General features: G+C 43.4%; 27 non-coding genes across 27 annotated transcripts; all 27 read right to left on the bottom strand.

Annotated features, from left to right (window-relative positions):
• Positions 1-484: 484 nt before the first annotated feature.
• TRNAL-AAG (transfer RNA leucine (anticodon AAG)) lies at positions 485-567 on the bottom strand. Its single transcript has one exon. It is a non-coding gene; the product is annotated as a tRNA-Leu (tRNA).
• A 186-nt stretch (positions 568-753) lies between these two features.
• On the bottom strand, positions 754-836 carry TRNAL-CAG (transfer RNA leucine (anticodon CAG)). Its single transcript has one exon. It is a non-coding gene; the product is annotated as a tRNA-Leu (tRNA).
• A 2,009-nt stretch (positions 837-2,845) lies between these two features.
• On the bottom strand, positions 2,846-2,928 carry TRNAL-CAG (transfer RNA leucine (anticodon CAG)). Its single transcript has one exon. It is a non-coding gene; the product is annotated as a tRNA-Leu (tRNA).
• A 632-nt stretch (positions 2,929-3,560) lies between these two features.
• Positions 3,561-3,643, bottom strand: TRNAL-UAG (transfer RNA leucine (anticodon UAG)). The gene has a single exon. It is a non-coding gene; the product is annotated as a tRNA-Leu (tRNA).
• Positions 3,644-4,936: 1,293 nt separating this feature from the next.
• Positions 4,937-5,019, bottom strand: TRNAL-CAG (transfer RNA leucine (anticodon CAG)). Its single transcript has one exon. It is a non-coding gene; the product is annotated as a tRNA-Leu (tRNA).
• A 632-nt stretch (positions 5,020-5,651) lies between these two features.
• TRNAL-UAG (transfer RNA leucine (anticodon UAG)) lies at positions 5,652-5,734 on the bottom strand. Its single transcript has one exon. It is a non-coding gene; the product is annotated as a tRNA-Leu (tRNA).
• A 1,294-nt stretch (positions 5,735-7,028) lies between these two features.
• Positions 7,029-7,111, bottom strand: TRNAL-CAG (transfer RNA leucine (anticodon CAG)). The gene has a single exon. It is a non-coding gene; the product is annotated as a tRNA-Leu (tRNA).
• A 632-nt stretch (positions 7,112-7,743) lies between these two features.
• On the bottom strand, positions 7,744-7,826 carry TRNAL-UAG (transfer RNA leucine (anticodon UAG)). The gene has a single exon. It is a non-coding gene; the product is annotated as a tRNA-Leu (tRNA).
• Positions 7,827-8,850: 1,024 nt separating this feature from the next.
• Positions 8,851-8,933, bottom strand: TRNAL-AAG (transfer RNA leucine (anticodon AAG)). Its single transcript has one exon. It is a non-coding gene; the product is annotated as a tRNA-Leu (tRNA).
• A 901-nt stretch (positions 8,934-9,834) lies between these two features.
• On the bottom strand, positions 9,835-9,917 carry TRNAL-UAG (transfer RNA leucine (anticodon UAG)). Its single transcript has one exon. It is a non-coding gene; the product is annotated as a tRNA-Leu (tRNA).
• Positions 9,918-10,941: 1,024 nt separating this feature from the next.
• TRNAL-AAG (transfer RNA leucine (anticodon AAG)) lies at positions 10,942-11,024 on the bottom strand. Its single transcript has one exon. It is a non-coding gene; the product is annotated as a tRNA-Leu (tRNA).
• A 186-nt stretch (positions 11,025-11,210) lies between these two features.
• Positions 11,211-11,293, bottom strand: TRNAL-CAG (transfer RNA leucine (anticodon CAG)). Its single transcript has one exon. It is a non-coding gene; the product is annotated as a tRNA-Leu (tRNA).
• A 2,008-nt stretch (positions 11,294-13,301) lies between these two features.
• Positions 13,302-13,384, bottom strand: TRNAL-CAG (transfer RNA leucine (anticodon CAG)). The gene has a single exon. It is a non-coding gene; the product is annotated as a tRNA-Leu (tRNA).
• A 631-nt stretch (positions 13,385-14,015) lies between these two features.
• TRNAL-UAG (transfer RNA leucine (anticodon UAG)) lies at positions 14,016-14,098 on the bottom strand. Its single transcript has one exon. It is a non-coding gene; the product is annotated as a tRNA-Leu (tRNA).
• Positions 14,099-15,391: 1,293 nt separating this feature from the next.
• Positions 15,392-15,474, bottom strand: TRNAL-CAG (transfer RNA leucine (anticodon CAG)). Its single transcript has one exon. It is a non-coding gene; the product is annotated as a tRNA-Leu (tRNA).
• Positions 15,475-16,106: 632 nt separating this feature from the next.
• On the bottom strand, positions 16,107-16,189 carry TRNAL-UAG (transfer RNA leucine (anticodon UAG)). The gene has a single exon. It is a non-coding gene; the product is annotated as a tRNA-Leu (tRNA).
• Positions 16,190-17,213: 1,024 nt separating this feature from the next.
• TRNAL-AAG (transfer RNA leucine (anticodon AAG)) lies at positions 17,214-17,296 on the bottom strand. The gene has a single exon. It is a non-coding gene; the product is annotated as a tRNA-Leu (tRNA).
• A 901-nt stretch (positions 17,297-18,197) lies between these two features.
• Positions 18,198-18,280, bottom strand: TRNAL-UAG (transfer RNA leucine (anticodon UAG)). The gene has a single exon. It is a non-coding gene; the product is annotated as a tRNA-Leu (tRNA).
• Positions 18,281-19,304: 1,024 nt separating this feature from the next.
• On the bottom strand, positions 19,305-19,387 carry TRNAL-AAG (transfer RNA leucine (anticodon AAG)). The gene has a single exon. It is a non-coding gene; the product is annotated as a tRNA-Leu (tRNA).
• A 186-nt stretch (positions 19,388-19,573) lies between these two features.
• On the bottom strand, positions 19,574-19,656 carry TRNAL-CAG (transfer RNA leucine (anticodon CAG)). Its single transcript has one exon. It is a non-coding gene; the product is annotated as a tRNA-Leu (tRNA).
• Positions 19,657-20,287: 631 nt separating this feature from the next.
• TRNAL-UAG (transfer RNA leucine (anticodon UAG)) lies at positions 20,288-20,370 on the bottom strand. Its single transcript has one exon. It is a non-coding gene; the product is annotated as a tRNA-Leu (tRNA).
• Positions 20,371-21,663: 1,293 nt separating this feature from the next.
• On the bottom strand, positions 21,664-21,746 carry TRNAL-CAG (transfer RNA leucine (anticodon CAG)). The gene has a single exon. It is a non-coding gene; the product is annotated as a tRNA-Leu (tRNA).
• Positions 21,747-22,378: 632 nt separating this feature from the next.
• TRNAL-UAG (transfer RNA leucine (anticodon UAG)) lies at positions 22,379-22,461 on the bottom strand. The gene has a single exon. It is a non-coding gene; the product is annotated as a tRNA-Leu (tRNA).
• Positions 22,462-23,485: 1,024 nt separating this feature from the next.
• Positions 23,486-23,568, bottom strand: TRNAL-AAG (transfer RNA leucine (anticodon AAG)). The gene has a single exon. It is a non-coding gene; the product is annotated as a tRNA-Leu (tRNA).
• Positions 23,569-24,469: 901 nt separating this feature from the next.
• TRNAL-UAG (transfer RNA leucine (anticodon UAG)) lies at positions 24,470-24,552 on the bottom strand. Its single transcript has one exon. It is a non-coding gene; the product is annotated as a tRNA-Leu (tRNA).
• Positions 24,553-25,576: 1,024 nt separating this feature from the next.
• TRNAL-AAG (transfer RNA leucine (anticodon AAG)) lies at positions 25,577-25,659 on the bottom strand. The gene has a single exon. It is a non-coding gene; the product is annotated as a tRNA-Leu (tRNA).
• A 901-nt stretch (positions 25,660-26,560) lies between these two features.
• On the bottom strand, positions 26,561-26,643 carry TRNAL-UAG (transfer RNA leucine (anticodon UAG)). Its single transcript has one exon. It is a non-coding gene; the product is annotated as a tRNA-Leu (tRNA).
• Positions 26,644-27,250: the final 607 nt, after the last annotated feature.

Genomic DNA, 27,250 nt, shown 5'->3' on the forward strand with positions numbered 1-27,250 from the left:
GTGGGAGGTCAAGAGCAGGGAAAAGCAGGTCTCCTTCACTACTAGACTCCTCTTCTATGCATCCCTGCCATTCACTCACTCTGTCTTTGTTTCATTCTCTTCTTCCACAACACTCCTTCTCACTCACTCGCTCTATCACTTGTATTTTTGCCCTTGCTCTGCATTCTATAGTGGAAACATCTCTTGAAAGAAGCATCTGAAAATGACGTGACATAAAATTTAAAACCTCCTTATTGGAAACCTAAAACATCACAAGACTTAATGTAACCCATTTCTTTCATAAAAAAGATTTTTAAAGTACCCCACAAAAGAAATATAAAACACCACGAGTGCTAGAAGAATATTACATTAACGTTAAAGATAGAATAGGGCTAATGCATTTGCAGTTGAAACTGAAGTTTGGTACTTATTCAGATATTATTTACATTGCCAATTTTTAGCTGAGATTCTAAAGGAACTGAGAGAGAAAATGGAATTCAAGTTTTGTCAGAAGCGGGATTCGAACCCACGCCTCCATGAGAGACTGCGGCCTTAACGCAGCGCCTTAGACCACTCGGCCATCCTGACCCCATGCTGCTTTTTCATCTAAAGGGTGAGAAAGATATTAGGAACCAAAAAATGCACAGAGCTTAGGCCAATAGTGGCTAGAGCAAGAAAAAAACTCACTGCACTCTTCCAAGAAGACAATCCTATAAGCCACTGCGAGGGAAATGATCATATTTCTCAAGAAAAAAAGTAGAGTAAACACAGGACTGTCAGAAGTGGGATTTGAACCCACGCCTCCAGAGGAGACTGCGACCTGAACGCAGCGCCTTAGACCACTCGGCCATCCTGACTTGCTTTCCCAGCATCTTCCAGAGGCCAGACAGCCATGCAGGTGAGGTAGTGAAAAGGAATGCCCTCAATTTATTTATCCTATTATATGCACTTCCAACAGATCTTTGAACAATCTGTACAGAGCAGGACCTATGGAGAACTCTTTAGAACTTTGAGGCGAACAAAGAGAAAGTGCTATTCACCAGCCACTTGAACGGCTCAAAGCTGCTTTGAAATTGAGACAATAGCCACCTCTTGGCTGGCTAAAGCAATTTCAACAAGGGATCTCAAAGTCACAACATAGGGTGGAGTATGCAAATTTAAGCAGCCCCTGATCAAAGCCCTAAGGAAATTGCTGTAAGTGTGCTGGAGTCCAGTTGTCTACCAGATGCATGGCATTCTTCCAAATTTGCAGGGCCCGTCTGGCCAGGGCATACAAGAGCATGACTCTTCCAGATGACCTCTTACATGGGTCCTATGCTCATTTGGTAAGGATTGCGCTTTGTCAGCAAGACGTTATAGAACCTAAATATATGAGAAACCCCATCTCTCTTGACAAGAGGAGAACGGAATAACGTGCCAGGTGAAGACCAACAGATGCAACTTCCATCAGATGTTAACCTGATAAAGGAGATTAAATCTCCAAAAGGCATGTCAGAAGTTGGATTCGAACCCACGCCTCCAAAGGAGACTGTGGCCTAAACACAGCACCTTAGACCTCTCGGCCATCCTGACAGTATAGGCTTTTAAGAAATGAATAAAAGTTACTCAGAAACGTCTACCTCCATGCAAGCCTGAAATAATTTAAACCTTCAAACACAAGGTGCAACTTTATGCACAGGACAATAAACACAGAAGAACACATACGAAAGCACTTTATTTCACAGGTATACAGTTTTCATGCTTTTAGAACACCACATACCTCTCACCAGCTATTTAAGGTCCTGTATCCGACTCACAACATTTCCTTGCCTGCGACCTCTCTCTCTACACAAACAACTACAGCACAGGAAGTAGGAAGGCAATAGGTGGGGCAGTTTATGCAAATTTATGCTGCCAATGTGCCTTGCAGATTCATGCAGGATTTCTAGATCCTTGCTGGATACAAGAGAGTAGGCCGTGTTCCAGATAAACTATCCCTAGCAGGGAAAGTCTGAGCACAGGCACTCTTTTGCTCTTTAGCCCCTGGCCTGGGACTCACCCTCACTTGCTGAGGCGTGAAATTCTGCATACCAACTTTGCACAGAAGGTATGTTTGTGGTTGTTTGGGGGATGGGTGGGAGGTCAAGAGCAGGGAAAAGCAGGTCTCCTTCACTACTAGACTCCTCTTCTATGCCTCCCTGCCGTTCACTCACTCTGTCTTTGTTTCATTCTCTCCTTCCACAACACTCCTTCTCACTCACTCGCTCTATCACTTGTATTTTTGCCCTTGCTCTGCATTCTATAGTGGAAACATCTCTTGAATGAAGCATCTGAAAATGACGTGACATAAAATTTAAAACCTCCTTATTGGAAACCTAAAACATCACAAGACTTAATGTAACCCATTTCTTTCATAAAAAAGATTTTTAAAGTACCCCACAAAAGAAATATAAAACACCACGAGTGCTAGAAGAATATTACATTAATGTTAAAGATAGAATAGGGCAAATGCATTTGCAGTTGAAACTGAAGTTTGGTACTTATTCAGATATTATTTACATTGCCAATTTTTAGCTGAGATTCTAAAGGAACTGAGAGAGAAAATGGAATTCAAGTTTTGTCAGAAGCGGGATTCGAACCCACGCCTCCATGAGAGACTGCGGCATTAACGCAGCGCCTTAGACCACTCGGCCATCCTGACCCCATGCTGCTTTTTCATCTAAAGGGTGAGAAAGATATTAGGAACCAAAAAATGTACAGAGCTTAGGCCAATAGTGGCTAGAGCAAGAAAAAAACTCACTGCACTCTTCCAAGAAGACAATCCTATAAGCCACTGCGAGGGAAATGATCATATTTCTCAAGAAAAAAAGTAGAGTAAACACAGGACTGTCAGAAGTGGGATTTGAACCCACGCCTCCAGAGGAGACTGCGACCTGAACGCAGCGCCTTAGACCACTCGGCCATCCTGACTTGCTTTCCCAGCATCTTCCAGAGGCCAAACAGCCATGCAGGTGAGGTACTGAAAAGGAATGCCCTCAATTTACTTATCCTATTATATGCACTTCCAACAGATCTTTGAACAATCTGTACAGAGCAGGACCTATGGAGAACTCTTTAGAACTTTGAGGCGAACAAAGAGAAAGTGCTATTCACCAGCCACTTGAACGGCTCAAAGCTGCTTTGAAATTGAGACAATAGCCACCTCTTGGCTGGCTAAAGCAATTTCAACAAGGGATCTCAAAGTCACAACATAGGGTGGAGTATGCAAATTTAAGCAGCCCCTGATCAAAGCCCTAAGGAAATTGCTGTAAGTGTGCTGGAGTCCAGTTGTCTACCAGATGCTTGGCATTCTTCCAAATTTGCAGGGCCCGTCTGGCCAGGGCATACAAGAGCATGACTCTTCCAGATGACCTCTTACATGGGTCCTATGCTCATTTGGTAAGGATTGCGCTTTGTCAGCAAGACGTTATAGAACCTAAATATATGAGAAACCCCATCTCTCTTGACAAGAGGAGAACGGAATAACGTGCCAGGTGAAGACCAACAGATGCAACTTCCATCAGATGTTAACCTGATAAAGGAGATTAAATCTCCAAAAGGCATGTCAGAAGTGGGATTCGAACCCACGCCTCCAAAGGAGACTGTGGCCTAAACACAGCACCTTAGACCTCTCGGCCATCCTGACAGTATAGGCTTTTAAGAAATGAATAAAAGTTACTCAGAAACGTCTACCTCCATGCAAGCCTGAAATAATTTAAACCTTCAAACACAAGGTGCAACTTTATGCACAGGACAATAAACACAGAAGAACACATATGAAAGCACTTTATTTCACAGGTATACAGTTTTCATGCTTTTAGAACACCACATACCTCTCACCAGCTATTTAGGGTCCTGTATCCGACTCACAACATTTCCTTGCCTGCGACCTCTCTCTCTACACAAACAACTACAGCACAGGAAGTAGGAAGGCAATAGGTGGGGCAGTTTATGCAAATTTATGCTGCCAATGTGCCTTGCAGATTCATGCAGGATTTCTAGATCCTTGCTGGATACAAGAGAGTAGGCCTTGTTCCAGATAAACTATCCCTAGCAGGGAAAGTCTGTGCACAGGCACTCTTTTGCTCTTTAGCCCCTGGCCTGGGACTCACCCTCACTTGCTGAGGCGTGAAATTCTACATACCAACTTTGCACAGAAGGTATGTTTGTGGTTGTTTGGGGATGGGTGGGAGGTCAAGAGCAGGGAAAAGCAGGTCTCCTTCACTACTAGACTCCTCTTCTATGCCTCCCTGCTATTCACTCACTCTGTCTTTGTTTCATTCTCTCCTTCCACAATACTCCTTCTCACTCACTCGCTCTATCACTTGTATTTTTGCCCTTGCACTGCATTCTATAGTGGAAACATCTCTTGAATGAAGCATCTGAAAATGACGTGACATAAAATTTAAAACCTCCTTATTGGAAACCTAAAACATCACAAGACTTAATGTAACCCATTTCTTTCATAAAAAAGATTTTTAAAGTACCCCACAAAAGAAATATAAAACACCACGAGTGCTAGAAGAATATTACATTAACGTTAAAGATAGAATAGGGCAAATGCATTTGCAGTTGAACCTGAAGTTTGGTACTTATTCAGATATTATTTACATTGCCAATTTTTAGCTGAGATTCTAAAGGAACTGAGAGAGAAAATGGAATTCAAGTTTTGTCAAAAGTGGGATTTGATCCCACGCCTCCAGGAGAGACTGCGGCCTTAACGCAGCGCCTTAGACGACTCGGCCATCCTGACCCCATGCTGCTTTTTCATCTAAAGGGTGAGAAAGATATTAGGAACCAAAAAATGCACAGAGCTTAGGCCAATAGTGGCTAGAGCAAGGAAAAAACTCACTGCACTCTTCCAAGAAGACAATCCTATAAGCCACTGCGAGGGAAATGATCATATTTCTCAAGAAAAAAAGTAGAGAAAACACAGGACTGTCAGAAGTGGGATTTGAACCCACGCCTCCAGAGGAGACTGCGACCTGAACGCAGCGCCTTAGACCACTCGGCCATCCTGACTTGCTTTCCCAGAATCTTCCAGAGGCCAGACAGCCATGCAGGTGAGGTACTGAAAAGGAATGCCCTCAATTTATTTATCCTATTATATGCACTTCCAACAGATCTTTGAACAATCTGTACAGAGCAGGACCTATGGAGAACTCTTTAGAACTTTGAGGCGAACAAAGAGAAAGTGCTATTCACCAGCCACTTGAACGGCTCAAAGCTGCTTTGAAATTGAGACAATAGCCACCTCTTGGCTGGCTAAAGCAATTTCAACAAGGGATCTCAAAGTCACAACATAGGGTGGAGTATGCAAATTTAAGCAGCCCCTGATCAAAGCCCTGAGGAAATTGCTGTAAGTGTGCTGGAGTCCAGTTGTCCACCAGATGAATGGCATTCTTCCAAATTTGCAGGGCCCGTCTGGCCAGGGCATACAAGAGCATGACTCTTCCAGATGACCTCTTACATGGGTCCTATGCTCATTTGGTAAGGATTGCGCTTTGTCAGCAAGACGTTATAGAACCTAAATATATGAGAAACCCCATCTCTCTTGACAAGAGGAGAACGGAATAACGTGCCAGGTGAAGACCAACAGATGCAACTTCCATCAGATGTTAACCTGATAAAGGAGATTAAATCTCCAAAAGGCATGTCAGAAGTGGGATTCGAACCCACGCCTCCAAAGGAGACTGTGGCCTAAACACAGCGCCTTAGACCTCTCGGCCATCCTGACAGTATAGGCTTTTAAGAAATGAATAAAAGTTACTCAGAAACGTCTACCTCCATGCAAGCCTGAAATAATTTAAACCTTCAAACACAAGGTGCAACTTTATGCACAGGACAATAAACACAGAAGAACACATACGAAAGCACTTTATTTCACAGGTATACAGTTTTCATGCTTTTAGAACACCACATACCTCTCACCAGCTATTTAGGGTCCTGTATCCGACTCACAACATTTCCTTGCCTGCGACCTCTCTCTCTACACAAACAACTACAGCACAGGAAGTAGGAAGGCAATAGGTGGGGCAGTTTATGCAAATTTATGCTGCCAATGTGCCTTGCAGATTCATGCAGGATTTCTAGATCCTTGCTGGATACAAGAGAGTAGGACTTGTTCCAGATAAACTATCCCTAGCAGGGAAAGTCTGAGCACAGGCACTCTTTTGCTCTTTAGCCCCTGGCCTGGGACTCACCCTCACTTGCTGAGGCGTGAAATTCTGCATACCAACTTTGCACAGAAGGTATGTTTGTGGTTGTTTGGGGGATGGGTGGGAGGTCAAGAGCAGGGAAAAGCAGGTCTCCTTCACTACTAGACTACTCTTCTATGCCTCCCTGCCGTTCACTCACTCTGTCTTTGTTTCATTCTCTCCTTCCACAACACTCCTTCTCACTCACTCGCTCTATCACTTGTATTTTTGCCCTTGCTCTGCATTCTATAGTGGAAACATCTCTTGATTGAAGCATCTGAAAATGACGTGACATAAAATTTAAAACCTCCTTATTGGAAACCTAAAACATCACAAGACTTAATGTAACCCATTTCTTTCATAAAAAAGATTTTTAAAGTACCCCACAAAAGAAATATAAAACACCACGAGTGCTAGAAGAATATTACATTAACGTTAAAGATAGAATAGGGCAAATGCATTTGCAGTTGAAACTGAAGTTTGGTACTTATTCAGATATTATTTACATTGCCAATTTTTAGCTGAGATTCTAAAGGAACTGAGAGAGAAAATGGAATTCAAGTTTTGTCAGAAGTGGGATTAGAACCCACGCCTCCAGGAGAGACTGCGGCCTTAACGCAGCGCCTTAGACCATTAGGCCATCCTGACCCCATGCTGCTTTTTCATCTAAAGGGTGAGAAAGATATTAGGAACCAAAAAATGCACAGAGCTTAGGCCAATAGTGGCTAGAGCAAGAAAAAAACTCACTGCACTCTTCCAAGAAGACAATCCTATAAGCCACTGCGAGGGAAATGATCATATTTATCAAGAAAAAAATTAGAGTAAACACAGGACTGTCAGAAGTGGGATTTGAACCCACGCCTCCAGAGGAGACTGCGACCTGAACGCAGCGCCTTAGACCACTCGGCCATTCTGACTTGTTTTCCCAGCATCTTCCAGAGGCCAGACAGCCATGCAGGTGAGGTACTGAAAAGGAATGCCCTCAATTTATTTATCCTATTATATGCACTTCCAACAGATCTTTGAACAATCTGTACAGAGCAGGACCTATGGAGAACTCTTTAGAACTTTGAGGCGAACAAAGAGAAAGTGCTATTCACCAGCCACTTGAACGGCTCAAAGCTGCTTTGAAATTGAGACAATAGCCACCTCTTGGCTGGCTAAAGCAATTTCAACAAGGGATCCCAAAGTCACAACATAGGGTGGAGTATGCAAATTTAAGCAGCCCCTGATCAAAGCCCTAAGGAAATTGCTGTAAGTGTGCTGGAGTCCAGTTGTCTACCAGATGCATGGCATTCTTCCAAATTTGCTGGGCCCGTCTGGCCAGGGCATACAAGAGCATGACTCTTCCAGATGACCTCTTACATGGGTCCTATGCTCATTTGGTAAGGATTGCGCTTTGTCAGCAAGACGTTATAGAACCTAAATATATGAGAAACCCCATCTCTCTTGACAAGAGGAGAACGGAATAACGTGCCAAGTGAAGACCAACAGATGCAACTTCCATCAGGTGTTAACCTGATAAAGGAGATTAAATCTCCAAAAGGCATGTCAGAAGTGGGATTCGAACCCACGCCTCCAAAGGAGACTGTGGCCTAAACACAGCGCCTTAGACCTCTCGGCCATCCTGACAGTATATGCTTTTAAGAAATGAATAAAAGTTACTCAGAAACGTCTACCTCAATGCAAGCCTGAAATAATTTAAACCTTCAAACACAAGGTGCAACTTTATGCACAGGACAATAAACACAGAAGAACACATACGAAAGCACTTTATTTCACAGGTATACAGTTTTCATGCTTTTAGAACACCACATACCTCTCACCAGCTATTTGGGGTCCTGTATCCGACTCACAACATTTCCTTGCCTGCGACCTCTCTCTCTACACAAACAACTACAGCACAGGAAGTAGGAAGGCAATAGGTGGGGCAGTTTATGCAAATTTATGCTGCCAATGTGCCTTGCAGATTCATGCAGGATTTCTAGATCCTTGCTGGATACAAGAGAGTAGGCCTTGTTCTAGATAAACTATCCCTAACAGGGAAAGTCTGAGCACAGGCACTCTTTTGCTCTTTAGCCCCTGGCCTGGGACTCACCCTCACTTGCTGAGGCGTGAAATTCTGCATGCCAACTTTGCACAGAAGGTATGTTTGTGGTTGTTTGGGGATGGGTGGGAGGTCAAGAGCAGGGAAAAGCAGGTCTCCTTCACTACTAGACTCCTCTTCTATGCCTCCCTGCCGTTCACTCACTCTGCCTTTGTTTCATTCTCTCCTTCCACAACACTCCTTCTCACTCACTCGCTCTATCGCTTGTATTTTTGCCCTTGCTCTGCATTCTATAGTGGAAACATCTCTTGAATGAAGCATCTGAAAATGACGTGACATAAAATTTAAAACCTCCTCATTGGAAACCTAAAACATCACAAGACTTAATGTAACCCATTTCTTTCATAAAAAAGATTTTTAAAGTACCCCACAAAACAAATATAAAACACCACGAGTGCTAGAAGAATATTACATTAACGTTAAAGATAGAATAGGGCAAATGCATTTGCAGTTGAAACTGAAATTTGGTACTTATTCAGATATTATTTACATTGCCAATTTTTAGCTGAGATTCTAAAGGAACTGAGAGAGAAAATGGAATTCAAGTTTTGTCAGAAGTGGGATTTGAACCCACGCCTCCAGGAGAGACTGCGGCCTTAACGCAGCGCCTTAGACCACTCGGCCATCCTGACCCCATGCTGCTTTTTCATCGAAAGGGTGAGAAAGATATTAGGAACCAAAAAATGCACAGAGCTTAGGCCAATAGTGGCTAGAGCAAGAAAAAAACTCACTGCACTCTTCCAAGAAGACAATCCTATAAGCCACTGCGAGGGAAATGATCATATTTCTCAAAAAAAAAATTAGAGTAAACACAGGACTGTCAGAAGTGGGATTTGAACCCACGCATCCAGAGGAGACTGCGACCTGAACGCAGCGCCTTAGACCACTCGGCCATCCTGACTTGCTTTCCCAGCATCTTCCAGAGGCCAGACAGCCATGCAGGTGAGGTACTGAAAAGAAATGCCCTCAATTTATTTATCCTATTATATGCACTTCCAACAGATCTTTGAACAATCTGTACAGAGCAGGACCTATGGAGAACTCTTTAGAACTTTGAGGCGAACAAAGAGAAAGTGCTATTCACCAGCCACTTGAACGGCTCAAAGCTGCTTTGAAATTGAGACAATAGCCACCTCTTGGCTGGCTAAAGCAATTTCAACAAGGGATCTCAAAGTCACAACATAGGGTGGAGTATGCAAATTTAAGCAGCCCCTGATCAAAGCCCTAAGGAAATTGCTGTAAGTGTGCTGGAGTCCAGTTGTCTACCAGATGCATGGCATTCTTCCAAATTTGCAGGGCCCGTCTGGCCAGGGCATACAAGAGCATGACTCTTCCAGATGACCTCTTACATGGGTCCTATGCTCATTTGGTAAGGATTGCGCTTTGTCAGCAAGACGTTATAGAACCTAAATATATGAGAAACCCCATCTCTCTTGACAAGAGGAGAACGGAATAATGTGCCAGGTGAAGACCAACAGATGCAACTTCCATCAGATGTTAACCTGATAAAGGAGATTAAATCTCCAAAAGGCATGTCAGAAGTGGGATTCGAACCCACGCCTCCAAAGGAGACTGTGGCCTAAACACAGCACCTTAGACCTCTCGGCCATCCTGACAGTATAGGCTTTTAAGAAATGAATAAAAGTTACTCAGAAACGTCTACCTCCATGCAAGCCTGAAATAATTTAAACCTTCAAACACAAGGTGCAACTTTATGCACAGGACAATAAACACAGAAGAACACATACGAAAGCACTTTATTTCACAGGTATACAGTTTTCATGCTTTTAGAACACCACATACCTCTCACCAGCTATTTAGGGTCCTGTATCCGACTCACAACATTTCCTTGCCTGCGACCTCTCTCTCTACACAAACAACTACAGCACAGGAAGTAGGAAGGCAATAGGTGGGGCAGTTTATGCAAATTTATGCTGCCAATGTGCCTTGCAGATTCATGCAGGATTTCTAGATCCTTGCTGGATACAAGAGAGAAGGACCTGTTCCAGATAAACTATCCCTAGCAGGGAAAGTCTGAGCACAGGCACTCTTTTGCTCTTTAGCCCCTGGCCTGGGACTCACCCTCACTTGCTGAGGCGTGAAATTCTGCATACCAACTTTGCACAGAAGGTATGTTTGTGGTTGTTTGGGGATGGGTTGGAGGTCAAGAGCAGGGAAAAGCAGGTCTCCTTCACTACTAGACTCCTCTTCTATGCCTCCCTGCCATTCACTCACTCTGTCTTTGTTTCATTCTCTCCTTCCACAACACTCCTTCTCACTCACTCGCTCTATCACTTGTATTTTTGCCCTTGCTCTGCATTCTATAGTGGAAACAGCTCTTGAATGAAGCATCTGAAAATGACGTGACATAAAATTTAAAACCTCCTTATTGGAAACCTAAAACATCACAAGACTTAATGTAACCCATTTCTTTCATAAAAAAGATTTTTAAAGTACCCCACAAAACAAATATAAAACACCACGAGTGCTAGAAGAATATTACATTAACGTTAAAGATAGAATAGGGCAAATGCATTTGCAGTTGAAACTGAAGTTTGGTACTTATTCATATATTATTTACATTGCCAATTTTTAGCTGAGATTCTAAAGGAACTGAGAGAGAAAATGGAATTCAAGTTTTGTCAGAAGTGGGATTCGAACCCACGCCTCCAGGAGAGACTGCGGCCTTAACGCAGCGCCTTAGACCACTCGGCCATCCTGACCCCATGCTGCTTTTTCATCTAAAGGGTGAGAAATATATTAGGAACCAAAAAATGCACAGAGCTTAGGCCAATAGTGGCTAGAGGAAGCTAAAAACTCACTGCACTCTTCCAAGAAGACAATCCTATAAGCCACTGCGAGGGAAATGATCATATTTCTCAAGAAAATAATTAGAGTAAACACAGGACTGTCAGAAGTGGGATTTGAACCCACGCCTCCAGAGGAGACTGCGACCTGAACGCAGCGCCTTAGACCACTCGGCCATCCTGACTTCATTTCCCAGCATGTTCCAGAGGCCATACAGCCATGCAGGTGAGGTACTGAAAAGGAATGCCCTCAATTTATTTATCCTATTATATGCACTTCCAACAGATCTTTGAACAATCTGTACAGAGCAGGACCTATGGAGAACTCTTTAGAACTTTGAGGCGAACAAAGAGAAAGTGCTATTCACCAGCCACTTGAACGGCTCAAAGCTGCTTTGAAATTGAGACAATAGCCACCTCTTGGCTGGCTAAAGCAATTTCAACAAGGGATCTCAAAGTCACAACATAGGGTGGAGTATGCAAATTTAAGCAGCCCCTGATCAAAGCCCTAAGGAAATTGCTGTAAGTGTGCTGGAGTCCAGTTGTCTACCAGATGCATGGCATTCTTCCAAATTTGCAGGGCCCGTCTGGCCAGGGCATACAAGAGCATGACTCTTCCAGATGACCTCTTACATGGGTCCTATGCTCATTTGGTAAGGATTGCGCTTTGTCAGCAAGACGTTATAGAACCTAAATATATGAGAAACCCCATCTCTCTTGACAAGAGGAGAACGGAATAACGTGCCAGGTGAAGACCAACAGATGCAACTTCCATCAGATGTTAACCTGATAAAGGAGAATAAATCTCCAAAAGGAATGTCAGAAGTGGAATTCGAACCCACGCCTCCAAAGGAGACTGTGGCCTAAACACAGCACCTTGGACCTCTCGGCCATCCTGACAGTATAGGCTTTTAAGAAATGAATAAAAGTTACTCAGAAACGTCTACCTCCATGCAAGCCTGAAATAATTTAAACATTCAAACACAAGGTGCAACTTTATGCACAGGACAATAAACACAGAAGAACACATACGAAAGCACTTTATTTCACAGGTATACAGTTTTCATGCTTTTAGAACACCACATACCTCTCACCAGCTATTTAGGGTCCTGTATCCGACTCACAACATTTCCTTGCCTGCGACCTCTCTCTCTACACAAACAACTACAGCACAGGAAGTAGGAAGGCAATAGGTGGGGCAGTTTATGCAAATTTATGCTGCCAATGTGCCTTGCAGATTCATGCAGGATTTCTAGATCCTTGCTGGATACAAGAGAGTAGGCCTTGTTCCAGATAAACTATCCCTAGCAGGGAAAGTCTGAGCACAGGCACTCTTTTGCTCTTTAGCCCCTGGCCTGGGACTCACCCTCACTTGCTGAGGCGTGAAATTCTGCATACCAACTTTGCACAGAAGGTATGTTTGTGGTTGTTTGGGGATGGGTGGGAGGTCAAGAGCAGGGAAAAGCAGGTCTCCTTCACTACTAGACTCCTCTTCTATGCCTCCCTGCCATTCACTCACTCTGTCTTTGTTTCATTCTCTCCTTCCACAACACTCCTTCTCACTCACTCGCTCTATCACTTGTATTTTTGCCCTTGCTCTGCATTCTATAGTGGAAACATCTCTTGAATGAAGCATCTGAAAATGACGTGACATAAAATTTAAAACCTCCTTATTGGAAACCTAAAACATCACAAGACTTAATGTAACCCATTTCTTTCATAAAAAAGATTTTTAAAGTACCCCACAAAAGAAATATAAAACACCACGAGTGCTAGAAGAATATTACATTAACGTTAAAGATAGAATAGGGCAAATGCATTTGCAGTTGAAACTGAAGTTTGGTACTTATTCAGATATTATTTACATTGCCAATTTTTAGCTGAGATTCTAAAGGAACTGAGAGAGAAAATGGAATTCAAGTTTTGTCAGAAGTGGGATTAGAACCCACGCCTCCAGGAGAGACTGCGGCCTTAACGCAGCGCCTTAGACCATTAGGCCATCCTGACCCCATGCTGCTTTTTCTTCTAAAGGGTGAGAAAGATATTAGGAACCAAAAAATGCACAGAGCTTAGGCCAATAGTGACTAGAGCAAGAAAAAAACTCACTGCACTCTTCCAAGAAGACAATCCTATAAGCCACTGCGAGGGAAATGATCATATTTCTCAAGAAAAAAATTAGAGTAAACACAGGACTGTCAGAAGTGGGATTTGAACCCACGCCTCCAGAGGAGACTGCGACCTGAACGCAGCGCCTTAGACCACTCGGCCATCCTGACTTGCTTTCCCAGCATCTTCCAGAGGCCAGACAGCCATGCAGGTGAGGTACTGAAAAGGAATGCCCTCAATTTATTTATCCTATTATATGCACTTCCAACAGATCTTTGAACAATCTGTACAGAGCAGGACCTATGGAGAACTCTTTAGAACTTTGAGGCGAAGAAAGAGAAAGTGCTATTCACCAGCCACTTGAACGGCTCAAAGCTGCTTTGAAATTGAGACAATAGCCACCTCTTGGCTGGCTAAAGCAATTTCAACAAGGGATCTCAAAGTCACAACATAGGGTGGAGTATGCAAATTTAAGCAGCCCTGATCAAAGCCCTGAGGAAATTGCTGTAAGTGTGCTGGAGTCCAGTTGTCTACCAGATGAATGGCATTCTTCCAAATTTGCTGGGCCCGTCTGGCCAGGGCATACAAGAGCATGACTCTTCCAGATGACCTCTTACATGGGTCCTATGCTCATTTGGTAAGGATTGCGCTTTGTCAGCAAGACGTTATAGAACCTAAATATATGAGAAACCCCATCTCTCTTGACAAGAGGAGAACGGAATAACGTGCCAAGTGAAGACCAACAGATGCAACTTCCATCAGATGTTAACCTGATAAAGGAGATTAAATCTCCAAAAGGCATGTCAGAAGTGGGATTCGAACCCACGCCTCCAAAGGAGACTGTGGCCTAAACACAGCGCCTTAGACCTCTCGGCCATCCTGACAGTATATGCTTTTAAGAAATGAATAAAAGTTACTCAGAAACGTCTACCTCAATGCAAGCCTGAAATAATTTAAACCTTCAAACACAAGGTGCAACTTTATGCACAGGACAATAAACACAGAAGAACACATACGAAAGCACTTTATTTCACAGGTATACAGTTTTCATGCTTTTAGAACACCACATACCTCTCACCAGCTATTTAGGGTCCTGTATCCGACTCACAACATTTCCTTGCCTGCGACCTCTCTCTCTACACAAACAACTACAGCACAGGAAGTAGGAAGGCAATAGGTGGGGCAGTTTATGCAAATTTATGCTGCCAATGTGCCTTGCAGATTCATGCAGGATTTCTAGATCCTTGCTGGATACAAGAGAGTAGGCCTTGTTCCAGATAAACTATCCCTAGCAGGGAAAGTCTGAGCACAGGCACTCTTTTGCTCTTTAGCCCCTGGCCTGGGACTCACCCTCACTTGCTGAGGCGTGAAATTCTGCATACCAACTTTGCACAGAAGGTATGTTTGTGGTTGTTTGGGGATGGGTGGGAGGTCAAGAGCAGGGAAAAGCAGGTCTCCTTCACTACTAGACTCCTCTTCTATGCCTCCCTGCCATTCACTCACTCTGTCTTTGTTTCATTCTCTCCTTCCACAACACTCCTTCTCACTCACTCGCTCTATCACTTGTATTTTTGCCCTTGCTCTGCATTCTATAGTGGAAACATCTCTTGAATGAAGCATCTGAAAATGACGTGACATAAAATTTAAAACCTCCTTATTGGAAACCTAAAACATCACAAGACTTAATGTAACCCATTTCTTTCATAAAAAAGATTTTTAAAGTACCCCACAAAAGAAATATAAAACACCACGAGTGCTAGAAGAATATTACATTAACGTTAAAGATAGAATAGGGCAAATGCATTTGCAGTTGAAACTGAAGTTTGGTACTTATTCAGATATTATTTACATTGCCAATTTTTAGCTGAGATTCTAAAGGAACTGAGAGAGAAAATGGAATTCAAGTTTTGTCAGAAGTGGGATTAGAACCCACGCCTCCAGGAGAGACTGCGGCCTTAACGCAGCGCCTTAGACCATTAGGCCATCCTGACCCCATGCTGCTTTTTCTTCTAAAGGGTGAGAAAGATATTAGGAACCAAAAAATGCACAGAGCTTAGGCCAATAGTGGCTAGAGCAAGAAAAAAACTCACTGCACTCTTCCAAGAAGACAATCCTATAAGCCACTGCGAGGGAAATGATCATATTTCTCAAGAAAAAAATTAGAGTAAACACAGGACTGTCAGAAGTGGGATTTGAACCCACGCCTCCAGAGGAGACTGCGACCTGAACGCAGCGCCTTAGACCACTCGGCCATCCTGACTTGCTTTCCCAGCATCTTCCAGAGGCCAGACAGCCATGCAGGTGAGGTACTGAAAAGGAATTCCCTCAATTTATTTATCCTATTATATGCACTTCCAACAGATCTTTGAACAATCTGTACAGAGCAGGACCTATGGAGAACTCTTTAGAACTTTGAGGCGAACAAAGAGAAAGTGCTATTCACCAGCCACTTGAACGGCTCAAAGCTGCTTTGAAATTGAGACAATAGCCACCTCTTGGCTGGCTAAAGCAATTTCAACAAAGGATCTCAAAGTCACAACATAGGGTGGAGTATGCAAATTTAAGCAGCCCCTGATCAAAGCCCTGAGGAAATTGCTGTAAGTGTGCTGGAGTCCAGTTGTCTACCAGATGAATGGCATTCTTCCAAATTTGCTGGGCCCGTCTGGCCAGGGCATACAAGAGCATGACTCTTCCAGATGACCTCTTACATGGGTCCTATGCTCATTTGGTAAGGATTGCGCTTTGTCAGCAAGACGTTATAGAACCTAAATATATGAGAAACCCCATCTCTCTTGACAAGAGGAGAACGGAATAACGTGCCAAGTGAAGACCAACAGATGCAACTTCCATCAGATGTTAACCTGATAAAGGAGATTAAATCTCCAAAAGGCATGTCAGAAGTGGGATTCGAACCCACGCCTCCAAAGGAGACTGTGGCCTAAACACAGCGCCTTAGTCCTCTCGGCCATCCTGACAGTATATTCTTTTAAGAAATGAATAAAAGTTACTCAGAAACGTCTACCTCAATGCAAGCCTGAAATAATTTAAACCTTCAAACACAAGGTGCAACTTTATGCACAGGACAATAAACACAGAAGAACACATACGAAAGCACTTTATTTCACAGGTATACAGTTTTCATGCTTTTAGAACACCACATACGTCTCACCAGCTATTTGGGGTCCTGTATCCGACTCACAACATTTCCTTGCCTGCGACCTCTCTCTCTACACAAACAACTACAGCACAGGAAGTAGGAAGGCAATAGGTGGGGCAGTTTATGCAAATTTATGCTGCCAATGTGCCTTGCAGATTCATGCAGGATTTCTAGATCCTTGCTGGATACAAGAGAGTAGGCCTTGTTCTAGATAAACTATCCCTAGCAGGGAAAGTCTGAGCACAGGCACTCTTTTGCTCTTTAGCCCCTGGCCTGGGACTCACCCTCACTTGCTGAGGCGTGAAATTCTGCATACCAACTTTGCACAGAAGGTATGTTTGTGGTTGTTTGGGGATGGGTGGGAGGTCAAGAGCAGGGAAAAGCAGGTCTCCTTCACTACTAGACTCCTCTTCTATGCCTCCCTGCCGTTCACTCACTCTGCCTTTGTTTCATTCTCTCCTTCCACAACACTCCTTCTCACTCACTCGCTCTATCACTTGTATTTTTGCCCTTGCACTGCATTCTATAGTGGAAACATCTCTTGAATGAAGCATCTGAAAATGACGTGACATAAAATTTAAAACCTCCTTATTGGAAACCTAAAACATCACAAGACTTAATGTAACCCATTTCTTTCATAAAAAAGATTTTTAAAGTACCCCACAAAACAAATATAAAACACCACGAGTGCTAGAAGAATATTACATTAACGTTAAAGATAGAATAGGGCAAATGCATTTGCAGTTGAAACTGAAATTTGGTACTTATTCAGATATTATTTACATTGCCAATTTTTAGCTGAGATTCTAAAGGAACTGAGAGAGAAAATGGAATTCAAGTTTTGTCAGAAGTGGGATTTGAACCCACGCCTCCAGGAGAGACTGCAGCCTTAACGCAGCGCCTTAGACCACTCGGCCATCCTGACCCCATGCTGCTTTTTCATCGAAAGGGTGAGAAAGATATTAGGAACCAAAAAATGCACAGAGCTTAGGCCAATAGTGGCTAGAGCAAGAAAAAAACTCACTGCACTCTTCCAAGAAGACAATCCTATAAGCCACTGCGAGGGAAATGATCATATTTCTCAAGAAAAAAATTAGAGTAAACACTGGACTGTCAGAAGTGGGATTTGAACCTAGGCCTCCAGAGGAGACTGCGACCTGAACGCAGCGCCTTAGACCAGTCGGACATCCTGACTTTCTTTCCCAGCATCTTCCAGAGGCCAGACAGCCATGCAGGTGAGGTACTGAAAAGGAATGCCCTCAATTTATTTATCCTATTATATGCACTTCCAACAGATCTTTGAACAATCTGTACAGAGCAGGACCTATGGAGAACTCTTTAGAACTTTGAGGCGAACAAAGAGAAAGTGCTATTCACCAGCCACTTGAACGGCTCAAAGCTGCTTTGAAATTGAGACAATAGCCACCTCTTGGCTGGCTAAAGCAATTTCAACAAGGGATCTCAAAGTCACAACATAGGGTGGAGTATGCAAATTTAAGCAGCCCCTGATCAAAGCCCTAAGGAAATTGCTGTAAGTGTGTTGGAGTCCAGTTGTCTACCAGATGCATGGCATTCTTCCAAATTTGCAGGGCCCGTCTGGCCAGGGCATACAAGAGCATGACTCTTCCAGATGACCTCTTACATGGGTCCTATGCTCATTTGGTAAGGATTGCGCTTTGTCAGCAAGACGTTATAGAACCTAAATATATGAGAAACCCCATCTCTCTTGACAAGAGGAGAACGGAATAACGTGCCAGGTGAAGACCAACAGATGCAACTTCCATCAGATGTTAACCTGATAAAGGAGATTAAATCTCCAAAAGGCATGTCAGAAGTGGGATTCGAACCCACGCCTCCAAAGGAGACTGTGGCCTAAACACAGCACCTTAGACCTCTCGGCCATCCTGACAGTATAGGCTTTTAAGAAATGAATAAAAGTTACTCAGAAACGTCTACCTCCATGCAAGCCTGAAATAATTTAAACCTTCAAACACAAGGTGCAACTTTATGCACAGGACAATAAACACAGAAGAACACATACGAAAGCACTTTATTTCACAGGTATACAGTTTTCATGCTTTTAGAACACCACATACCTCTCACCAGCTATTTAGGGTCCTGTATCCGACTCACAACATTTCCTTGCCTGCGACCTCTCTCTCTACACAAACAACTACAGCACAGGAAGTAGGAAGGCAATAGGTGGGGCAGTTTATGCAAATTTATGCTGCCAATGTGCCTTGCAGATTCATGCAGGATTTCTAGATCCTTGCTGGATACAAGAGAGAAGGACTTGTTCCAGATAAACTATCCCTAGCAGGGAAAGTCTGAGCACAGGCACTCTTTTGCTCTTTAGCCCCTGGCCTTGGACTCACCCTCACTTGATGAGGCGTGAAATTCTGCATACCAACTTTGCACAGAAGGTATGTTTGTGGTTGTTTGGGGATGGGTTGGAGGTCAAGAGCAGGGAAAAGCAGGTCTCCTTCACTACTAGACTCCTCTTCTATGCCTCCCTGCCATTCACTCACTCTGTCTTTGTTTCATTCTCTCCTTCCACAACACTCCTTCTCACTCACTCGCTCTATCACTTGTATTTTTGCCCTTGCTCTGCATTCTATAGTGGAAACAGCTCTTGAATGAAGCATCTGAAAATGACGTGACATAAAATTTAAAACCTCCTTATTGGAAACCTAAAACATCACAAGACTTAATGTAACCCATTTCTTTCATAAAAAAGATTTTTAAAGTACTCCACAAAACAAATATAAAACACCACGAGTGCTAGAAGAATATTACATTAACGTTAAAGATAGAATAGGGCAAATGCATTTGCAGTTGAAACTGAAGTTTGGTACTTATTCAGATATTATTTACATTGCCAATTTTTAGCTGAGATTCTAAAGGAACTGAGAGAGAAAATGGAATTCAAGTTTTGTCAGAAGTGGGATTCGAACCCACGCCTCCAGGAGAGACTGCGGCCTTAACGCAGCGCCTTAGACCACTCGGCCATCCTGACCCCATGCTGCTTTTTCATCTAAAGGGTGAGAAATATATTAGGAACCAAAAAATGCACAGAGCTTAGGCCAATAGTGGCTAGAGCAAGAAAAAAACTCACTGCACTCTTCCAAGAAGACAATCCTATAAGCCACTGCGAGGGAAATGATCATATTTCTCAAGAAAAAAATTAGAGTAAACACAGGACTGTCAGAAGTGGGATTTGAACCCACGCCTCCAGAGGAGACTGCGACCTGAACGCAGCGCCTTAGACCACTCGGCCATCCTGACTTGCTTTCCCAGCATCTTCCAGAGGCCAGACAGCCATGCAGGTGAGGTACTGAAAAGGAATGCCCTCAATTTATTTATCCTATTATATGCACTTCCAACAGATCTTTGAACAATCTGTACAGAGCAGGACCTATGGAGAACTCTTTAGAACTTTGAGGCGAAGAAAGAGAAAGTGCTATTCACCAGCCACTTGAACGGCTCAAAGCTGCTTTGAAATTGAGACAATAGCCACCTCTTGGCTGGCTAAAGCAATTTCAACAAGGGATCTCAAAGTCACAACATAGGGTGGAGTATGCAAATTTAAGCAGCCCTGATCAAAGCCCTGAGGAAATTGCTGTAAGTGTGCTGGAGTCCAGTTGTCTACCAGATGAATGGCATTCTTCCAAATTTGCTGGGCCCGTCTGGCCAGGGCATACAAGAGCATGACTCTTCCAGATGACCTCTTACATGGTTCCTATGCTCATTTGGTAAGGATTGCGCTTTGTCAGCAAGACGTTATAGAACCTAAATATATGAGAAACCCCATCTCTCTTGACAAGAGGAGAACGGAATAACGTGCCAAGTGAAGACCAACAGATGCAACTTCCATCAGATGTTAACCTGATAAAGGAGATTAAATCTCCAAAAGGCATGTCAGAAGTGGGATTCGAACCCACGCCTCCAAAGGAGACTGTGGCCTAAACACAGCGCCTTAGACCTCTCGGCCATCCTGACAGTATATGCTTTTAAGAAATGAATAAAAGTTACTCAGAAACGTCTACCTCAATGCAAGCCTGAAATAATTTAAACCTTCAAACACAAGGTGCAACTTTATGCACAGGACAATAAACACAGAAGAACACATACGAAAGCACTTTATTTCACAGGTATACAGTTTTCATGCTTTTAGAACACCACATACCTCTCACCAGCTATTTAGGGTCCTGTATCCGACTCACAACATTTCCTTGCCTGCGACCTCTCTCTCTACACAAACAACTACAGCACAGGAAGTAGGAAGGCAATAGGTGGGGCAGTTTATGCAAATTTATGCTGCCAATGTGCCTTGCAGATTCATGCAGGATTTCTAGATCCTTGCTGGATACAAGAGAGTAGGCCTTGTTCAAGATAAACTATCCCTAGCAGGGAAAGTCTGAGCACAGGCACTCTTTTGCTCTTTAGCCCCTGGCCTGGGACTCACCCTCACTTGCTGAGGCGTGAAATTCTGCATACCAACTTTGCACAGAAGGTATGTTTGTGGTTGTTTGGGGATGGGTGGGAGGTCAAGAGCAGGGAAAAGCAGGTCTCCTTCACTACTAGACTCCTCTTCTATGCCTCCCTGCCATTCACTCACTCTGTCTTTGTTTCATTCTCTCCTTCCACAACACTCCTTCTCACTCACTCGCTCTATCACTTGTATTTTTGCCCTTGCTCTGCATTCTATAGTGGAAACATCTCTTGAATGAAGCATCTGAAAATGACGTGACATAAAATTTAAAACCTCCTTATTGGAAACCTAAAACATCACAAGACTTAATGTAACCCATTTCTTTCATAAAAAAGATTTTTAAAGTACCCCACAAAAGAAATATAAAACACCACGAGTGCTAGAAGAATATTACATTAACGTTAAAGATAGAATAGGGCAAATGCATTTGCAGTTGAAACTGAAGTTTGGTACTTATTCAGATATTATTTACATTGCCAATTTTTAGCTGAGATTCTAAAGGAACTGAGAGAGAAAATGGAATTCAAGTTTTGTCAGAAGTGGGATTAGAACCCACGCCTCCAGGAGAGACTGCGGCCTTAACGCAGCGCCTTAGACCATTAGGCCATCCTGACCCCATGCTGCTTTTTCTTCTAAAGGGTGAGAAAGATATTAGGAACCAAAAAATGCACAGAGCTTAGGCCAATAGTGGCTAGAGCAAGAAAAAAACTCACTGCACTCTTCCAAGAAGACAATCCTATAAGCCACTGCGAGGGAAATGATCATATTTCTCAAGAAAAAAATTAGAGTAAACACAGGACTGTCAGAAGTGGGATTTGAACCCACGCCTCCAGAGGAGACTGCGACCTGAACGCAGCGCCTTAGACCACTCGGCCATCCTGACTTGCTTTCCCAGCATCTTCCAGAGGCCAGACAGCCATGCAGGTGAGGTACTGAAAAGGAATTCCCTCAATTTATTTATCCTATTATATGCACTTCCAACAGATCTTTGAACAATCTGTACAGAGCAGGACCTATGGAGAACTCTTTAGAACTTTGAGGCGAACAAAGAGAAAGTGCTATTCACCAGCCACTTGAACGGCTCAAAGCTGCTTTGAAATTGAGACAATAGCCACCTCTTGGCTGGCTAAAGCAATTTCAACAAAGGATCTCAAAGTCACAACATAGGGTGGAGTATGCAAATTTAAGCAGCCCCTGATCAAAGCCCTGAGGAAATTGCTGTAAGTGTGCTGGAGTCCAGTTGTCTACCAGATGAATGGCATTCTTCCAAATTTGCTGGGCCCGTCTGGCCAGGGCATACAAGAGCATGACTCTTCCAGATGACCTCTTACATGGGTCCTATGCTCATTTGGTAAGGATTGCGCTTTGTCAGCAAGACGTTATAGAACCTAAATATATGAGAAACCCCATCTCTCTTGACAAGAGGAGAACGGAATAACGTGCCAAGTGAAGACCAACAGATGCAACTTCCATCAGATGTTAACCTGATAAAGGAGATTAAATCTCCAAAAGGCATGTCAGAAGTGGGATTCGAACCCACGCCTCCAAAGGAGACTGTGGCCTAAACACAGCGCCTTAGTCCTCTCGGCCATCCTGACAGTATATTCTTTTAAGAAATGAATAAAAGTTACTCAGAAACGTCTACCTCAATGCAAGCCTGAAATAATTTAAACCTTCAAACACAAGGTGCAACTTTATGCACAGGACAATAAACACAGAAGAACACATACGAAAGCACTTTATTTCACAGGTATACAGTTTTCATGCTTTTAGAACACCACATACGTCTCACCAGCTATTTGGGGTCCTGTATCCGACTCACAACATTTCCTTGCCTGCGACCTCTCTCTCTACACAAACAACTACAGCACAGGAAGTAGGAAGGCAATAGGTGGGGCAGTTTATGCAAATTTATGCTGCCAATGTGCCTTGCAGATTCATGCAGGATTTCTAGATCCTTGCTGGATACAAGAGAGTAGGCCTTGTTCTAGATAAACTATCCCTAGCAGGGAAAGTCTGAGCACAGGCACTCTTTTGCTCTTTAGCCCCTGGCCTGGGACTCACCCTCACTTGCTGAGGCGTGAAATTCTGCATACCAACTTTGCACAGAAGGTATGTTTGTGGTTGTTTGGGGATGGGTGGGAGGTCAAGAGCAGGGAAAAGCAGGTCTCCTTCACTACTAGACTCCTCTTCTATGCCTCCCTGCCGTTCACTCACTCTGCCTTTGTTTCATTCTCTCCTTCCACAACACTCCTTCTCACTCACTCGCTCTATCACTTGTATTTTTGCCCTTGCACTGCATTCTATAGTGGAAACATCTCTTGAATGAAGCATCTGAAAATGACGTGACATAAAATTTAAAACCTCCTTATTGGAAACCTAAAACATCACAAGACTTAATGTAACCCATTTCTTTCATAAAAAAGATTTTTAAAGTACCCCACAAAACAAATATAAAACACCACGAGTGCTAGAAGAATATTACATTAACGTTAAAGATAGAATAGGGCAAATGCATTTGCAGTTGAAACTGAAATTTGGTACTTATTCAGATATTATTTACATTGCCAATTTTTAGCTGAGATTCTAAAGGAACTGAGAGAGAAAATGGAATTCAAGTTTTGTCAGAAGTGGGATTTGAACCCACGCCTCCAGGAGAGACTGCAGCCTTAACGCAGCGCCTTAGACCACTCGGCCATCCTGACCCCATGCTGCTTTTTCATCGAAAGGGTGAGAAAGATATTAGGAACCAAAAAATGCACAGAGCTTAGGCCAATAGTGGCTAGAGCAAGAAAAAAACTCACTGCACTCTTCCAAGAAGACAATCCTATAAGCCACTGCGAGGGAAATGATCATATTTCTCAAGAAAAAAATTAGAGTAAACACAGGACTGTCAGAAGTGGGATTTGAACCTAGGCCTCCAGAGGAGACTGCGACCTGAACGCAGCGCCTTAGACCAGTCGGACATCCTGACTTTCTTTCCCAGCATCTTCCAGAGGCCAGACAGCCATGCAGGTGAGGTACTGAAAAGGAATGCCCTCAATTTATTTATCCTATTATATGCACTTCCAACAGATCTTTGAACAATCTGTACAGAGCAGGACCTATGGAGAACTCTTTAGAACTTTGAGGCGAACAAAGAGAAAGTGCTATTCACCAGCCACTTGAACGGCTCAAAGCTGCTTTGAAATTGAGACAATAGCCACCTCTTGGCTGGCTAAAGCAATTTCAACAAGGGATCTCAAAGTCACAACATAGGGTGGAGTATGCAAATTTAAGCAGCCCCTGATCAAAGCCCTAAGGAAATTGCTGTAAGTGTGCTGGAGTCCAGTTGTCTACCAGATGCATGGCATTCTTCCAAATTTGCAGGGCCCGTCTGGCCAGGGCATACAAGAGCATGACTCTTCCAGATGACCTCTTACATGGGTCCTATGCTCATTTGGTAAGGATTGCGCTTTGTCAGCAAGACGTTATAGAACCTAAATATATGAGAAACCCCATGTCTCTTGACAAGAGGAGAACGGAATAACGTGCCAGGTGAAGACCAACAGATGCAACTTCCATCAGATGTTAACCTGATAAAGGAGATTAAATCTCCAAAAGGCATGTCAGAAGTGGGATTCGAACCCACGCCTCCAAAGGAGACTGTGGCCTAAACACAGCACCTTAGACCTCTCGGCCATCCTGACAGTATAGGCTTTTAAGAAATGAATAAAAGTTACTCAGAAACGTCTACCTCCATGCAAGCCTGAAATAATTTAAACCTTCAAACACAAGGTGCAACTTTATGCACAGGACAATAAACACAGAAGAACACATACGAAAGCACTTTATTTCACAGGTATACAGTTTTCATGCTTTTAGAACACCACATACCTCTCACCAGCTATTTAGGGTCCTGTATCCGACTCACAACATTTCCTTGCCTGCGACCTCTCTCTCTACACAAACAACTACAGCACAGGAAGTAGGAAGGCAATAGGTGGGGCAGTTTATGCAAATTTATGCTGCCAATGTGCCTTGCAGATTCATGCAGGATTTCTAGATCCTTGCTGGATACAAGAGAGAAGGACTTGTTCCAGATAAACTATCCCTAGCAGGGAAAGTCTGAGCACAGGCACTCTTTTGCTCTTTAGCCCCTGGCCTTGGACTCACCCTCACTTGATGAGGCGTGAAATTCTGCATACCAACTTTGCACAGAAGGTATGTTTGTGGTTGTTTGGGGATGGGTTGGAGGTCAAGAGCAGGGAAAAGCAGGTCTCCTTCACTACTAGACTCCTCTTCTATGCCTCCCTGCCATTCACTCACTCTGTCTTTGTTTCATTCTCTCCTTCCACAACACTCCTTCTCACTCACTCGCTCTATCACTTGTATTTTTGCCCTTGCTCTGCATTCTATAGTGGAAACAGCTCTTGAATGAAGCATCTGAAAATGACGTGACATAAAATTTAAAACCTCCTTATTGGAAACCTAAAACATCACAAGACTTAATGTAACCCATTTCTTTCATAAAAAAGATTTTTAAAGTACTCCACAAAACAAATATAAAACACCACGAGTGCTAGAAGAATATTACATTAACGTTAAAGATAGAATAGGGCAAATGCATTTGCAGATGAAACTGAAGTTTGGTACTTATTCAGATATTATTTACATTGCCAATGTTTAGCTGAGATTCTAAAGGAACTGAGAGAGAAAATGGAATTCAAGTTTTGTCAGAAGTGGGATTCGAACCCACGCCTCCAGGAGAGACTGCGGCCTTAACGCAGCGCCTTAGACCACTCGGCCATCCTGACCCCATGCTGCTTTTTCATCTAAAGGGTGAGAAATATATTAGGAACCAAAAAATGCACAGAGCTTAGGCCAATAGTGGCTAGAGCAAGAAAAAAACTCACTGCACTCTTCCAAGAAGACAATCCTATAAGCCACTGCGAGGGAAATGATCATATTTCTCAAGAAAATAATTAGAGTAAACACAGGACTGTCAGAAGTGGGATTTGAACCCACGCATCCAGAGGAGACTGCGACCTGAACGCAGCGCCTTAGACCACTCGGCCATCCTGACTTGCTTTCCCAGCATCTTCCAGAGGCCAGACAGCCATGCAGGTGAGGTACTGAAAAGGAATGCCCTCAATTTATTTATCCTATTATATGCACTTCCAACAGATCTTTGAACAATCTGTACAGAGCAGGACCTATGGAGAACTCTTTAGAACTTTGAGGCGAACAAAGAGAAAGTGCTATTCACCAGCCACTTGAACGGCTCAAAGCCGCTTTGAAATTGAGACAATAGCCACCTCTTGGCTGGCTAAAGCAATTTCAACAAGGGATCTCAAAGTCACAACATAGGGTGGAGTATGCAAATTTAAGCAGCCCCTGATCAAAGCCCTGAGGAAATTGCTGTAAGTGTGCTGGAGTCCAGTTGTCTACCAGATGAATGGCATTCTTCCAAATTTGCAGGGCCCGTCTGGCCAGGGCATACAAGAGCATGACTCTTCCAGATGACCTCTTACATGGGTCCTATGCTCATTTGGTAAGGATTGCGCTTTGTCAGCAAGACGTTATAGAACCTAAATATATGAGAAACCCCATCTCTCTTGACAAGAGGAGAACGGAATAACGTGCCAAGTGAAGACCAACAGATGCAACTTCCATCAGATGTTAACCTGATAAAGGAGATTAAATCTCCAAAAGGCATGTCAGAAGTGGGATTCGAACCCACGCCTCCAAAGGAGACTGTGGCCTAAACACAGCGCCTTAGACCTCTCGGCCATCCTGACAGTATAGGCTTTTAAGAAATGAATAAAAGTTACTCAGAAACGTCTACCTCCATGCAAGCCTGAAATAATTTAAACCTTCAAACACAAGGTGCAACTTTATGCACAGGACAATAAACACAGAAGAACACATACGAAAGCACTTTATTTCACAGGTATACAGTTTTCATGCTTTTAGAACACCACATACCTCTCACCAGCTATTTAGGGTCCTGTATCCGACTCACAACATTTCCTTGCCTGCGACCTCTCTCTCTACACAAACAACTACAGCACAGGAAGTAGGAAGGCAATAGGTGGGGCAGTTTATGCAAATTTATGCTGCCAATGTGCCTTGCAGATTCATGCAGGATTTCTAGATCCTTGCTGGATACAAGAGAGAAGGACTTGTTCCAGATAAACTATCCCTAGCAGGGAAAGTCTGAGCACAGGCACTCTTTTGCTCTTTAGCCCCTGGCCTGGGACTCACCCTCACTTGCTGAGGCATGAAATTCTGCATACCAACTTTGCACAGAAGGTATGTTTGTGGTTGTTTGGGGATGGGTTGGAGGTCAAGAGCAGGGAAAAGCAGGTCTCCTTCACTACTAGACTCCTCTTCTATGCCTCCCTG

This window comes from Triturus cristatus, chromosome 6 (genome assembly GCF_964204655.1).
Source record: "Triturus cristatus chromosome 6, aTriCri1.1, whole genome shotgun sequence".
In the NCBI taxonomy this organism is placed as follows: domain Eukaryota; kingdom Metazoa; phylum Chordata; class Amphibia; order Caudata; family Salamandridae; genus Triturus; species Triturus cristatus.